The sequence below is a fragment of the Oncorhynchus nerka genome, linkage group LG26 (genome assembly GCF_034236695.1).
Source record: "Oncorhynchus nerka isolate Pitt River linkage group LG26, Oner_Uvic_2.0, whole genome shotgun sequence".
In the NCBI taxonomy this organism is placed as follows: domain Eukaryota; kingdom Metazoa; phylum Chordata; class Actinopteri; order Salmoniformes; family Salmonidae; genus Oncorhynchus; species Oncorhynchus nerka.
In genome coordinates this window covers 10,823,421-10,835,625 of record NC_088421.1, presented here as the reverse complement: position 1 = coordinate 10,835,625, position 12,205 = coordinate 10,823,421, and the positions used below count along the sequence as shown (strand labels likewise).

Here is a 12,205-nt window from a genome sequence, read left to right as displayed (position 1 = left end):
GGGAGAGAAAGAGAGAGAGAGAGGGGGAGAGAGAGAGAGGGGGAGAGAGAGAGAGGGGGAGAGAGAGAGGGGAGAGAGAGTGAAGGGGGAGAGAAAGAGAGAGAGAGAGAGTGAAGGGGGAGAGAAAGAGAAGAGAGAGAGAGTGAAGGGGGAGAGAAAGAGAGAGAGAGAGAGTGAAGGGGAGAGAAAGAGAGAGAGAGAGAGTGAAGGGGGAGAGAAAGAGAGAGAGAGAGTGAAGGGGAGAGAAAGAGAGAGAGAGAGAGAGAGTGAAGGGGGAGAGAAAGAGAGAGAGAGAGAGAGAGTGAAGGGGAGAGACAGAGAGAGAGAGAGAGTGAAGGGGGAGAGACAGAGAGAGAGAGAGAGAGAGACAGAGAGGGGGAGAGACAGAGAGAGAGTGAAGGGGGAGAGAAAGAGAGAGAGAGAGAGTGAAGGGGGAGAGACAGAGAGAGAGAGAGAGAGAGAGACAGAGAGACCCAATTGTCAAAGCACATGCTACCTGCAGCATATCTGGAGCTTTTCCAGTGAACACATAATCACATGAAATATGGATGTTTCCTTATCTTTGCACTGCTCCCTCCCTGCAGTGCACCACAGTCCTAATCATCCCTGTCAGTGGCAGGCTAGGCGTCGCATTAATAAACATCCAAGCAGTGAAGGTGTTACACCAACCACAGTAGTGGTTTTCTAAGGAGAGAGGATGGTGGTAAGTCAATCCTCTTAATGGCTGTCCTAGGTAGAGAGCAACCAGGCTCTGATGGGTGGCCAGTCCTCTAATGGATGTGCTAGGTCGAGAGGCACCAGGCTCTGATGGGTGGCCAGTCCTCTAATGGATGTGCTAGGTAGAGAGGAACCAGGCTCTGATGGGTGGCCAGTCCTCTATTGGCTGTGCTAGGTAGAGAGGAACCAGGCTCTGATGGGTGGCCAGTCCTCTAATGGATGTCCTAGGTAGAGAGGAACCAGGCTCTGATGGGTGGCCAGTCCTCTAATGGATGTGCTAGGTAGAGAGGAACCAGGCTCTGATGGGTGGCCAGTCCTCTAATGGATGTGCTAGGTAGAGAGGAACCAGGCTCTGATGGGTGGCCAGTCCTCTAATGGATGTGCTAGGTAGAGAGGAACCAGGCTCTGATGAGTGGCCAGTCCTCTAATGGCTGTGCTAGGTAGAGAGGAACCAGGCTCTGATGGGTGGCCAGTCCTCTAATGGATGTGCTAGGTAGAGAGGAACCAGGCTCTGATGGGTGGCCAGTCCTCTATTGGCTGTGCTAGGTAGAGAGGAACCAGGCTCTGATGGGTGGCCAGTCCTCTAATGGATGTGCTGGGTAGAGAGGAACCAGTCTCTGATGGGTGGCCAGTCCTCTAATGGATGTGCTAGGTAGAGAGGAACCAGGCTCTGATGGGTGGCCAGTCCTCTAATGGATGTGCTGGGTAGAGAGGAACCAGGCTCTGATGGGTGGCCAGTCCTCTAATGGATGTGCTAGGTAGAGAGGAACCAGGCTCTGATGGGTGGCCAGTCCTCTAATGGATGTGCTAGGTAGAGAGGAACCAGGCTCTGATGGGTGGCCAGTCCTCTAATGGATGTGCTAGGTAGAGAGGAACCAGGCTCTGATGGGTGGCCAGTCCTCTATTGGATGTGCTAGGTAGAGAGGAACCAGGCTCTGATGGGTGGCCAGTCCTCTAATGGATGTGCTGGGTAGAGAGGAACCAGTCTCTGATGGGTGGCCAGTCCTCTAATGGATGTGCTAGGTAGAGAGGAACCAGGCTCTGATGGGTGGCCAGTCCTCTAATGGATGTGCTGGGTAGAGAGGAACCAGGCTCTGATGGGTGGCCAGTCCTCTAATGGATGTGCTAGGTAGAGAGGAACCAGGCTCTGATGGGTGGCCAGATTGTTCTTCAAGATGCTGATAGTGATGACAGTCTGCAGCTACTAGAAGGGTGCTATTTTCCTGGCTGCTGTCCACTCCCCCAGAATCTCATCTGCTCCTCGACACACACAGACAGACGCACAAACACACATGCACACACACCTCAGCCCGTCTGTACAAGGCACGCCACTGTGAGCCAGCCCAGCGGCGACACTCTAGAGTCCTCCTCTCCTTCTCCCTCTTTGGCTCTCTTCCTTCCTCTCAATTTCTGACATCCTTCATCTAAGTTGGGACTAGTGGGAACACGCTGCAGGCCGCTTCAGGGAGCATCTGTTATCTGGTGGGAGTCATTCTTCTCCATCTCCCTCTCATCAGAATGGCCTTGTGCTTGTGTGATATCTGGTCACGTCAAATAACTCAGGAGGCCTTCTTTTTTGGAGTGGCTCTGATTGTGTGTGTGAAGGAGAAACAGATGGATAGAAAGATATGATAGAAGAGTAGACAGGGAGACCCTGTCTATAGGGTCCATACACCTCCCCCTGATCCAATTATTTGGAGAGAAAGGTTTTGACCACAGTGCTCAACTAATGGATTCTTAATAGACTACAACTGACAAAGTGTCTATGGGCACAAAGCTATTGAATTTCAAGCAATTCATGGGAGCTCCATAGGCAATTAACCTACTACTTTAACACTGCAGGAGTCAACCTCAATCAGAACCATGGGGTTTAAGGTGAACAAGATCAATCATTGTGGCACTGACCCTTGATGCCTTTATTCTACAACCTAAGCTCCCAATAACGAAGGGAGAGATTATAGTAGTAGCTGACATTGAGGAATGAAGCGGGATGTTCAAATCCCTGATGAGTTGGGTGGTTTTTGAATGGTGCGCTGATATTTTGGGTGCTGGTGGCATAACCAATCACTCCCACGCACACAGACAGACAAACAGACATACAGAGGTCCCTCCCTGCATGTCTGATGAGGAACATGCTCACTGAGCTCAAAACTGAGCCTGGTTCACCAATTACTTTGCAGACAGAGTTCAGTGTGTCAAATCGGAGGGCATGCTGTCTGGTCCTCTGGCAGTCTCTATGGGGGTGCCACAGGGTTCAATTCTCGGGCCGACTCTTTTCTCTGTATATATCAATGATGTTGCTCTTGCTGCGGGCGATTCCCTGATCCACCTCTACGCAGACGACACCATTCTATATACTTTCGGCCCGTCATTGGACACTGTGCTATCTAACCTCCAAACGAGCTTCAATGCCATACAGCACTCCTTCCGTGGCCTCCAACTGCTCTTAAACGCGAGTAAAACCAAATGCATGCTTTTCAACCGATCGCTGCCTGCACCCGCATGCCCGACTAGCATCACCACCCTGGATGGTTCCGACCTTGAATATGTGGACATCTATAAGTACCTAGGTGTCTGGCTAGACTGCAAACTCTCCTTCCAGACTCACATCAAACATCTCCAATCGAAAATCAAATCAAGAGTCGGCTTTCTATTCCGCAACAAAGCCTCCTTCACTCACGCCGCCAAGCTTACCCTAGTAAAACTGACTATCCTACCGATCCTCGATTTCGGCGATGTCATCTACAAAATGGCTTCCAACACTCTACTCAGCAAACTGGATGCAGTCTATCACAGTGCCATCCGTTTTGTCACCAAAGCACCTTATACCACCCACCACTGCGACTTGTATGCTCTAGTCGGCTGGCCCTCGCTACATATTCGTCGCCAGACCCACTGGCTACAGGTCATCTACAAGTCCATGCTAGGTAAAGCTCCGCCTTATCTCAGTTCACTGGTCACGATGGCAACACCCATCCGTAGCACACGCTCCAGCAGGTGTATCTCACTGATCATCCCTAAAGCCAACACCTCATTTGGCCGCCTTTCGTTCCAGTACTCTGCTGCCTGTGACTGGAACGAACTGCAAAAATCGCTGAAGTTGGAGACTTTTATCTCCTCACCAACTTCAAACATCAGCTATCCGAGCAGCTAACCGATCGCTGCAGCTGTACATAGTCTATTGGTAAATAGCCCACCCATTTTCACCTACCTCATTCCCATACTGTTTTTATACTGTTTTTTTATTTTTTTATTTACTTTTCTGCTATTTTGCACACCAATATCTCTACCTGTACATGACCATCTGATCATTTATCACCCCAGTGTTAATCTGCAAAATTGTATTATTCGCCTACCTCCTCATGCCTTTTGCACACATTGTATATAGACTGCCCATTTTTTTCTACTGTGTTATTGACTTGTTAATTGTTTACTCCATGTGTAACTCTGTGTTGTCTGTTCACACTGCTATGCTTTATCTTGGCCAGGTCGCAGTTGCAAATGAGAACTTGTTCTCAACTAGCCTACCTGGTTAAATAAAGGTGAAAAAAAAACACAAAAAAAACAAAGACAGCAGACAGGAGAGCAATCATGCTACGTGAGTAAATGTGTTTTCACATTCATGCTAGGAACATGTTCTGATTGCAATGTCAGAGTGACGTAGTAAGTTGTATGCTATAAAAATAAATAAAGAGAGTCGCAGACTGTACATACAAGCTCCCAGTAATGTTTTGGAGTAAACCACCAGGGTTTCGGCATCACTGTGCCTTCTTCAGGGTGATGTAGTAAACCATAGTAATCTGGAATACAATAGAAACGTGAAGCATGTGTGAGCTGATTCAGTGTCTGTGTGAGACAGTGTGTGGTGTGCATGTGCGCGTGTGTGAGAGAGAGTGAGCGAGCGAAATAGGGAGTGTGTGTGTGTGTGTGTGCAGGCAACCACAGGGTGCATGTGACGCGTCTAGTGCAGTAGTGCCTAGGTAGACGTTAATTGCATGCCCGCTTCCAACGTGCTTGCATACTTTCGCTTACACCTCGCTGCTGCCGGCCCTTGTGGGGAATTGGGGAGCAGCTTCATGCACAAGTCTCCCCTTGCCGGTACAAAGCCTCTCCATGACATGTATCCACTTCTGACCCGGAAACCGGACTAAAGTGTGGCGGCGCTGGGGTGTCTGGTGACGGGGACAGGAGTGAATGCACCGGGAGCGCTTAATCAGACCCCTGCACGCCAGCGGCACAGGGCTATTACGGTCGCCAGCAGCTGGGACTTGAGTGGCAGCTGCTCTTGGCAGACCCATGTGTGACTGAGCAGCCCTATTTAGTAGCCATACTGCTCACCCCAGCTGGGGAGAGGCCTAGAAAAGGTGGCCTAAAAATTGCTTAAAAATCACTCCATCCTGGATAGGCTACCGCACCTATTGGGAGATCCACTCAGTGGTCGAAAATTGCTGAAGAAAATAATTCCCCTGAAACTGGAGATATGGAACTTCAGAACTCTTGGACACTGACGACAATAGCGAAAGACCCCAACAGAGAACAACTTTAATTGCTGCAGAGCTAAGGCGCTACAACATTGACATTGCTACCCTGAGTTAGACCAGGCTCCTGGATGAAGGTTCCCTGAAAGAGGAGGGAGAAGGTTACACCTTCTTCTGGAAAGGTCACCCTCCGGGTGGACAACATCAGCACGGTGTGGGACTGGCAATTAAGAACAGCCTTCTACCCAGCCTCACCGAAACACCTGTTGGCATAAGTGAAAGACTCATATCTCTCCGTATCCCCCAAGCCAAGATGCGTTGTGCTCCTCATCTCAGTGCATACGCACCAACGTTACCATCTGAAAATGAGGCAAAGGACACCTTCTACCAGTCACTAGATGAAGCCCTTCACCGCATCACCGGGAATGACAAGATATTTCTGCTAGGTGACTTCAACACTAGGGTGGGAAAGAACAACAGGATATGAAGCGGAGTGCTGGCTAGGCATGGTGTTGGCCAGGTCAATGAGAACGGCATGAGACTGTTAACTCTATGTGCCGAGCACAATCTCATTGTCACAAACACCTTGTTGCAGCAGAAGAACAAATATAAAACATCAGGGATGCACCCACGCTCCAAACCCTGGCCCCTGATTGACTAGGTCATAGTGAGACGTTCTGACACTAACATCAGGACTGGTTCGATGAGAACTCTTCCACCATCACAGCCTTACTGGACAATATGCACAAAGCACACAGGGCTACTCTCAACAGCCCCACATCTGCCACCCTTCACAGGGATTGGCGTGCATCACGCAAGGAAGTGCAAACTACCTTGTGTGCTCTGCAGAACTAACGTGGACGACTAAGGCATAAGAAATCCAAATTTATGCCGACAAAAACAACATGCACAATTTCTACAACTCAACTAAAGCTATCTATGGCCCAAGAAGTCGCTCCATCACCCCCATGAAAACGGCTGATGGTCTGACTGTCTTGAAGGACCAAAACCAGATCCTATAAGGTGGGCTGACCACTTGGAAGCACTACTCAATCAACATTCTCCTACAGACCACTCCATCCTGGAAGAACTGCCTGTCCGTCCACCCATTCAAGACCTCAACCATTCGCCAACCTTCAGCCATCCGTTCCCTCAAGAACAACAAGACTCCTGGCGCTGACAGCATCCCGGCAGAGCTACTTAAGAAGGGAGGTTACTTCTGCACCAGAACGATCCACCAGTACATCCCTGAGGTTTGGGACATGGAGATCGTCCCCCAACAGTGGTGGGATGCAAACATTGTCACCATCTCTAAGAACAAGGGAGACAAGTCCATCTGCTGCAACAGCCGGGGGATATCCCTTCTGGCTGTTGCCGGCAAGGTCCTGGCCAAGGTGATGCTACATGGGCTGGTGAACAACATCACAGAGGAACTGCTGCCAGAGTCACAATGCGGCTTCAGAAAGAACAGGAGTACGGTTGACATGATATTCATAGTACGGCAACTCCAGGAGAAGTGCCGTGAACAACATCAGGACCTTTTCATGGCCTTTGACGACCTCTCCAAGGCCTCCAACACTGTGAGCAGGGAACTACTATGGGCATTCTACAAAAAATTGGCAACATCCTTTGCCAGTTCCATGATGGATGATGGCCATAGGAGGGCAGGAGGCAGTGCCTTTTGTAGTAAGTATCGGTGTGAGGCAAGGTTGTGTGCTGTCACCTGTACTCTTTAACATGTTCTTCTATGTGTCACCCAAATTCTCCACAAGGAGCTTGAGGACAGCAGCGGTGTTGCGGTGGATTTCAGGCTGGAAGGAAACCTGTTCAACATCAGGAGGCTCCAAGCAACCACCAAGGTCTATATGGAGTGAGTTCTTGAGCTGCAGAATGCTGATGACTGTGCTCTTGTGGCCCACACTCCGCCCTTGTAGCGGCTGTGAGGGTCTATAGTAGGATAGGACTGTCTATCAACACCACCGAGACAGAGGTGGTCAGCCAATGGAGATCCAGTCCTCCACCCACCATGGCAGTCTTCACCATTGAACACACCATTGAAATTCTAAATAGCATCAAGCAAGCATAAGCTGCCTTCAGGAAACTCAGACGCAGGGTCTTCCAAAACAGGGATCTCCACCTCCACACCAAAGTTGCGTCTATCAAGCCGTCTGCATCACCAGACTTCTTTACAGCTGTGAAGCCTGGGTCACTTACAGTCGCCACAACAAGCAGCTTGAGCGATTCCACATTAGATGCCTGCAGTGCATCCTGGGAATCACCTGGTGCCCCATACAGAAATACTGTGTGCCCCATACAGAAATACTTGCTAAGACCAACGCAAGAGTATGGAGGCCATGGTCACCCAACACCAACTGCACTGGCTTGGGCATGTCACTAGAATATCTCAGGAGCGCTTGCCACAGAAGATCCTGTATGGCCAGCTACATCTTGGCCGGCGGTCTGCAGGGGGGGCCAGCTACATCTTGGCCGGCGGTCTGCAGGGGGCAGATGAAACGCTACAAGGACCAGCTGAAAACGTAGATGAAGAAGAGTAACATCAAACCCACAGACCTGGAGGACGCTGCTGCCAACCGTTCCACCTGGTGGCAGCTCTGCCAGAGCGGTGTACAGGGGTGGGAAGAGGAGAGGAGCACAAAGAGAGAGCAAAAACAGCCCCTACCAATACAGACTGCAGATGCCTCACCTGCAATAAAGTTAGTGGATCTCGGATTGGACTCTACAGTCCCCAAAGAATTCAACTCAGAAGTAAAAGTCATCATTGAATACGATGGACTACCTTAAGCAAATGGTTGTAGCAAGTAGTTGATGTCTGTATGTGTGTGTGTGTGTGTGTGTGTGTTTAAAAAGGTGCTTAAATTAAACAACAAACTTTAAACCCTGACACTCTTTACAGTGCATTCTATAATCTACTACTTCAAGGACATTTTTTTTAAGTACCTTTCAAAATGGTGTCTCACAGTCAGGTTGCATTCTATCTAATCACAAAACTCATTTGAACAACTGAGGCTGAGCGTAGGTAGGCTACATCAGTGGCTGTTGTGTGCGCTTATCTAATGCTGCATGCAAAAACATTCATACCAGCCGACATAATAGGACAAGAAAGCAAGAAAGAGAAGCAAGAAAGAGAGTGATAGCAAAAGCAAGCCAGCACGAGTGTATGCGTTGCTATGGTGATTTCAGTAAACAGTGCAAATCAACATCCGGTAGAAAACAACGCTATGGCAGAAGGAAAAAGTTGAAATAGTTGAACTCTGGCGGCAAGACCCGTCTACAGTGGCGGCTGCCTGCATTCACCGCTTGCCTCAAGGCATTTACCGTCGTTCTCTCATTGAAAACGATGACACCCAGTTTGCCGTCTACCTCGTGCCACCTAAACCCAGCATTAGCCTCAATCTCAGCAAATATGTAGAAAAGTGCTGCCAACACATTCAATGCCACATGATAGACAATGATAGAAACATGCACAGCAAGGCAGTCACATGACCAGAACATCAACGGACAACATGTAATAGCTTGTTTCTATCATTTTTGACCCCAGGGGCCTTGAATTCTGGACAGTAAATTAGTTTGCATCATTTGAGAAATTGCTTGGCCCTCTGTAATCTCTTCCATGAAAATAAATGTTGTGAGTGGAGTTATGCTGTGAGTGTCTACAGTGTTCAAATAATTTACATTCAAAACTAAACAAACTTTCCTAATGGGCCCGATGGAAAGATAACCTGGACAGGATATTTATTCTAAAACATTCTGGAACCTGCGTGTCCCTTTGTAAAGCCTTCTTCATTTTGAGCATGTGCACATAAGCACAGACACACGCACACACACAGTAAGAGAACGTTCCAATCATCTTGTCCCCCTTACGTCACCTGACGTGAGTTATTTTAGTTCCCCATAGTGACGCAACTTACTGATGATGCGGTTGGAAATGCACCCCTCCTGTCTCAGCCTCCAGTAATTATGCTGCAGTAGTTTATGTGTCGGGGGGCTAGGGTCAGTCTGTTATATCTGGAGTATTTCTCCTGTCTTATCCGGTGTCCTGTGTGAATTTAAGTATGCTTCCACTAATTCTCTCTCTCTCTTCACTCTGAGGACCTGAGCCCTAGGACCATGCCTCAGGACTACCTGGCCTGATGACTCCTTGCTGTCCCCAGTCCACCTCGTCATGCTGCTGCTCCAGTTTCAACTGTTCTGCCAGCGGCTATGGAACCCTGACCTGTTCACCGGACGTTCTACCTTGTTGTTACCTGCTGTTTTCGACTCTCTCTCTACAGCACCTGCTGTCTCTAACTCTGAATGATCGGCAAGGCCCGGAGTTAGAAACGGGGTATTTGCCAATATATGAAAAGAACATCTGCCCAGTGAAGTTCCCGAGGTGCTGACACAGTTGGCCCTCTATAACACATGCAACTGGCAAATCTTTTACTGCTCGGTAACCCATTTGCTGTTGACGTGACGCTCACCGAGCAGTAGGCTGCTTCATTTCAATATTTATTGGCACAGCAGTCGTCAGCATCAGTTACTCCTGAGGTGCTGACTTGTTGCACCCTCTACAACCACTGTGATTATTATTATTTGACCCTGCTGGTCATCTATGAACGTTTGAACATCTTGGCCATGTTCTGTTATAATCTCCACCAGGCACAGCCAGAAAAGGACTGACCACCCTTCAGAGCCTGGTTCCTCTCTAGGTTTCTTCCTAGGTTCCTTTCTAGGGAGTTTTTCCTAGCCACCGTGCTTCTACACCTGCATTGCTTGCTGTTTGGTGTTTTAGGCTGGGTTTCTGTATAGCACTTTGTAACATCGGCTGATGTAAAAAGGGCTTTGTAAATACATTTGATTGATTGATTGATCTGGCTGCAATCTACTGTGTTCAAGACAGTTGGGTTTATTACATTCAAATTCTGAAAATAAAACTCTATATGTTATACAAAAAAAAAAAAAACTCCAATACTGTAATAAAGAGGTAAAATTAACTATAATTTTCTTCTGATATGAAGTCAACAGTAACTCCATCTCAGCATCGTAAAACAAAAGAAATATATCAATATGATAGTGAGAGCAACAAGCACTTTCAACTTTCTTAAACCAAGTCATACAGGCTACTGGTATGTGGTTGTGTCATGGCTTTCTGGCCAAATATTATACGTGTTAACACAAATCAAACATATTCACCATGTGAAAACAACTGGAACAACCATTCAAACAACGTATTTCAAAATCTCCACTATCTAGTCAAAAGAACAGACTGCGTAAAACCGTAAACCACTGTAGACTGAGGATCAAATTTATCCCGCTGGTTATCTTGCAAGGATAGTGGTTGTTTCACCGAGGTCCGAAACAGTTGTCAGCCAGTGAGACATGTGAGTGTAGTATATCACTTGCCTTGGACACCGGTGTGATGGACATGTTGCTTGGCGAGCGTTGGAGCTGCGTCTCGGTCTCCATCTCGCTGTTCTCCGTCATCATCAGTCTCTTCACGGGATGAAATGAGACAGTCGGCTGTATGTGGTCTGGGTTCCAGAATAACCCGACTGTTACTGCTGAATTCATTCAAATGTGAGTTAGTCAAAAGTACTGCCCAGTGTAGCCGTTGAGATTGGCTAAGTAAAGCGTACCACCTCACCACGTTTTAACGATTCACGCGCGCGGGGAATAGGCAGGCTGTTGAAGGATCATGCGCCACGAGATGAATAGGGTTACATCCAATTAATATACATCACAGGTCTAAAGGAATTTCAGTTCAGAGCTGCAGAAAGGGTGTAGGCTGTGGCGGTATTCGAAAGATTGGACCTTAGTTACGCATCAGCGAAGAACGGTCCTATTCCGCCCTGCGAGGCAAGTAACCTACCAACTGCTATTCTCTCTGATAGTACTATAGTAGTCAACTAAACTCTGATCCAAATACCTCATGTTGGATCAAGCAGGTGCGACTCTCCTGAAGAAGAACAAATATTGATGTTTTCGAATCTGAGGGTTTATAGTCCATTAGATTTCCAAAAACAAGTCGTTGAGACGTTCCAGGAAGGTTTCTCGCACAAGCCAGAACTCCTGTAGTAGTATGGTAATAGCATTTTCCTTTCGTCGAACCTTTTATTGGACGTGTGGTGCCAACATAAATTCGACTAAACCTGAAACCCAGTCCCGCCTCCATCTGCGTCCGTGGCGCATGATTGGCGCACTCTTTACAACTATGTAAATATTAATTTACTCAAATTTCAGGATTGGTGGTTGTCCGAATTTCATAAAGGGGGTGGTATCTTGGTGTAAGTGTAGGTTAGGATAGAAAATACTGGGCTTCAAATAAAGCTCTCATAACCGTATTGGGAACAGGGAAATCTCTGTAAATGAATGCCATGGTCATGGAACACTTGTATTGTCAACATTTCCATTGATGGGCTATCATAAAGTGTTCTCACATGCCTAAGAACGATATGGTTAAATGAAAGATATCTTTTGGATAATGATTACATTAGAGATGGTTAAATGAAAGATACCCTTTGCATAATGATTACATTAGAGATTGTTAGTTTAGAATAAATGGTCAATGTAGCGGTGAAAAAAATCAATTAAACAAAAACTTTTGAAAATAATCTCCGCTACTTTTGTTTCCACCGTCACCACCTTGTTTTGTTTCTCTGTGTTAGTCATCAATATAGGTAGCCAGACTATACGTGCCCTTCTGTGTGTCATCGAGCACAAGTCACACAAGATCCGACTCTCTCTCCCCCTCCCTCCACTGGACAGCTCATGAATCAGCATGATGGATCACTTCCAAATAATATACGGTACTTTATTACACCTTAGAGCACACACCACGGGGTGCATGTAGGTGTCATGCCTGTCTATTATGAAATGATTGGTTAGGGGGCCAGGTTTTCCACACTGATGTGATGACATCTTGCCTGAAGTGTAATAGATGATTCGAAAACAGTTTCAATCATCGCACGTTGACTAGTTGTCTTGGAATGAATACAGAGAATGAAGCAGTC

At 47.4% G+C, this 12,205-nt stretch overlaps 1 pseudogene; it reads right to left on the bottom strand.

The window, feature by feature from the left end:
- The window catches only part of LOC115110869 (SH3 and cysteine-rich domain-containing protein 2-like), a 47,022-nt pseudogene extending 35,689 nt beyond the window's left edge, over positions 1–11,333 (bottom strand).
- Positions 11,334–12,205: the final 872 nt, after the last annotated feature.